Source organism: Papio anubis, unplaced genomic scaffold (genome assembly GCF_008728515.1).
Source record: "Papio anubis isolate 15944 unplaced genomic scaffold, Panubis1.0 scaffold159, whole genome shotgun sequence".
NCBI lineage: Eukaryota > Metazoa > Chordata > Mammalia > Primates > Cercopithecidae > Papio > Papio anubis.
Window position 1 is genome coordinate 58358 of NW_022161568.1, and position 4018 is coordinate 62375.

The following is a 4018-nucleotide window of genomic DNA, read 5'->3' on the forward strand; positions in this document are numbered from 1 at the left end:
AAAACATACAAACATACAAAGTAAAGCATATTAGATGATAAACTTTGAAAAATCAGAGCATGATATATTAGTCTCTAAAATTATGTAACTTTTTTACCTTTCAAATTTTTTTATACATTTTCTTTTTCTATTGCACTTGGCCAAACACATCTGAAATTATGTCAGAATTATAGCTTTTGGAGGTAAAGTCTCAATGACCAAATGGATCAAATCAAATTTAATTCAGTGTGATTTTAAAGAAGCCAAGATACTAAATTTTGAAAATTGGTGTTTTTTCTAAAAACACTAACTAAATATTTTGAGAGAATTACTAAGGAAGCAACCTATTTTTCCTTGTGCAGCTTTGTTACATTTGGCAGTAATTTTAAAAATTGTATCATATAACTATATTTAGTTTAATGAATATATATATAAGAATTGTACCATAGTGCTATTGATGGTAATGGTATTGCTTATTAAAATTAACAGTACATAAAAAAACAAAAAAGAAAAATCAGAGCATGAGTGAAAGTGATCACGAGAATCAGAGAAAATATATGTGACACAGAAGAAATACCCAGGAGACCAAATACACACATACTTTAATTTCCTGGAGGAGACTCCAGGGTAAAAAGAGAAGCAATAATCAAAGTAATAACAGAATGCCTAAAAGGCATTCAATAAAACCCATCACCAAATCCTAATAACTCAAAGGAATGTAGGAGAAGATGTAACATGTAAAACAAGCCCCAAACCAACTTTCTGCATCATATTTAATGAGAAAACACCAAAATCACCCACAGTAAAGTGAGAGCAAGTCAAGGTGTCACTAGCATTTAACACAACTGGGATCACACACGCACAAAACGGCAAGAACCAGAAATAAAAGAACAACTCCTGGAATGGAGGAGACAAAAGGCATTGTTATCTGCAGCTGATACGACTGTCTGCTTGGAAGACACCTGAGAATCAACTGAAAACCATTAGTGCTAAGGAGAGGATGGTAAGGGAGCAAGCCAGTTCCAAACTAAGTATTTTTAAACTATGTAATTAGAAAATATAGTCAGTGACCGTGCTAATACCAAAATTGGAATGATACAGAGAAGATTAGCATGGTTCCTGTGTAAGGATGACATTCAAAGTCATCAAATAGTCCATATTTTTAAAAATAAGAAAAAAGTGAAATGAATAAAGAATCCCGTTCACAATAGGAATAAAAGTATAAAACAAAAGCATAAACTCAACAAAAAGGAAGGAAGGAAGGAAGGAATGAAGGGAGGGTAGGAGGCAGGGAGGGAGGGAAGGCATAAACAAAGATAAACTCAACAAAAAGGAAAGGAGGGGAGGAGAGCGGGGAAGGAGGGGGGAAGGAAATAGCAAACTTTAGAGGAAGAGTCAAAAAAAAAAAGGAAGAGAGGACATGGAGAACTGGAGAGACTGCCAGGTCCCGGATGGAAAGAGTTGGCAAATATGTCAATATTCTTGCAGGAGGTGCAGGGAGAGCTGCCCGCTGTCCATACCACAGGCACCCAGGGAGGACCCAGGAAAGCTTCCACCCCCAAACCAGCACTGCACCTTCTGCCAACATAGAAAGCCACAGAAAACCCTTGGCCCCACGCCAAAGCCCTGACTAAATCATGTACTCCCGGGAAACGCAGGGCCAAGACACCACCATGTGCGTCATCAAGCTTAGAATTAATTCAGTACTTGGCCGGGCGCGGTGGCTCACGCTTGTAATCCCAGCACTTTGGGAGGCCGAGGTGGCCGGATCACGAGGTCAGGAGATCGAGACCATCCTGGCTAACACGGTGAAACCCCGTCTCTACCGAAAACACAAAAAATTAGCCGGGCGTGGTGGCGGCGCCTGTAGTCCCAGCTACTCGGGAGGCTGAGGCAGGAGAATGGCCTGAACCCGGGAGGCGGAGCTTGCAGTGAGCGGAGATCGGGCCACTGCACTCCAGCCTGGGCCACAGAGCGAGACTCCGTCTCAAAAAAAAAAAAAAAAGAATTAATTCAGCACCATGTTCTCACTCATAGGTGGGAACTGAACAATGAGAACACTTGGACACAGGAAGGGGAACATCACACACTGGGGCCTGTTGTGGGGTGGGGGGAGGCAGGAGGGATACCATTAGGAGATATACCTAATGTAATTGATGAGTTAATGGGTGCAGCACACCAGCATGGCACATGTATACATATGTAACAAACCTGCACGTTGTGCACATGTACCCTAGAACTTAAAGTATAATTTTAAAAAAGAGAGAAAAAAAATTAATTCAGCACCTTAACTAGTGTGGAGTTCATAACATCCTCACAACTGGTTTACCTCGGACACCACCAGAAGCTGAAAGCCATTCCTGCTCCACCCACGTATGATGGATAAACAAAGTGTGGCTATCCAGGCAATGGATTATTATTCAGCCTTAAAAAGGAAGGAAATTCTGACACATGCCCCAGTGTGGATGAACCTGAAGGATACTATGTTAAGGGAAATAAGCCAGTCACAAAAGGATACTGTATGATCTCACTTGGATGCAGAATCTTAAACAGTCAAACTCACAGAAACAGAAAGTCAAGTGGTGACCGCCAAGGGCTGCGGACAGGGCAACGGGGAGTTGTTCAGTGGGTACAGATCCGTAAGCTTGAGGGACCTGCTATGCAGCATTGCCCGTGAATTACACACTTAAAAATGTGTTCAGAGAGTAGATCTCTTACTACAATGTGAAAATGAATTAAATGTAGAATAAAATAGAAGAAAATGAAAATACAGACAATTCCAAACTTATGATGGTATGACTTACCCTTTTTGACCGTAAGGTGATGCAAACGTGACACGCATTCAGTAGAAGCTGTACTTCAAGTGCCCAGACAACCATTCTGCTTTTCACTTCCAGTAAATTAGGTTGGTGCAAAAGTAATTGCAATTTTGAAAATGGCAAAAATCACAATTACTTTTTTGCACCAATCTAATACATTATATAAGATATTCAACACTTTATTATAAAATGGGCTCTGTATTCGATGATTTTGTCCAAATGTAGGCTAATATGAGTGTTCTGAGCCCCGTTTAAGGCAGGCTGGGCTCAGTTATGATGTTCGGAAGGTTAGGTGCATTAAATGTATTTTCAACTTAGCATATATTCAGCTTATGATGGGTTTATCTGGAAGTAACCAATGAAATAACTGGAGGAGCATCTGTACTGAATATGAATTTTTTTAAATCACAAAATATATTCATTGATAAATGATCTCTCTAAAATTACGAAAACAACAACAAACTCATTCCTGGCATTCTGTGATTTTGCAGGTTCTCATCTCCAAACAGACTTGGCCCCACCTGCCCCAAGCCCCTCCCTTGAGTCCCCAACACTTCTTCAGGGCCCTTCAGAACTCACAGTGAAATCAACACTTCCTATAGACTGAGCTCTCTGAATGTCCCCTCACTTCCACAGCTGGATGAATCCCACCACTGCCTTTCCAAGCCAGTCTGTTCATTTTCTCACATTTCCCAAGCTGAAGGTCTCGCTGTACCTCATACCTATGACTGTTGCTTCCCCACTGTCTGTTCCCTTCCCCACTGTAAACAGACACCCTCCATCTCCGCAGTTCACGCAGCAAGACCTGGCATCCTCTTCCCCTCCCTGTTGCCATCTACACACCCCCACTCCATTCTCCCCATTCCCTGACATCCCTGGCTCACGGTGCTCCTCCTTCTGTGGCATCCAAGAAACTGACCCACCCACCTTCCAGCCTCTCAATTCCAAGACTTCCAACATCCCCTTTCTCCACTCTCACCCCAGCAAGCCAACCCATCCATGGTTTTCTCTCAGCCTCTGTTTCCTAATCTGCAAATCCTGGTACCAATATTTATCTCGAATGGACTTGGACAGTCTGCTTAATCTCTTTATGCCTCAGTCTCCTGATCTATAAAATGGGAATGATAATAAGGAGACTATGTCATAGGGTTGTAGTGAAGACTAAAGGAGACTATATTCATTGCATACTGAGAACAGTGGTTAGCACATAGTGAGCAAAG

General features: G+C 41.7%; 1 pseudogene; it reads left to right on the forward strand.

The window, feature by feature from the left end:
- Positions 1-1045: 1045 nt before the first annotated feature.
- LOC116272688 lies at positions 1046-1143 on the forward strand (annotated as a pseudogene).
- Positions 1144-4018: the final 2875 nt, after the last annotated feature.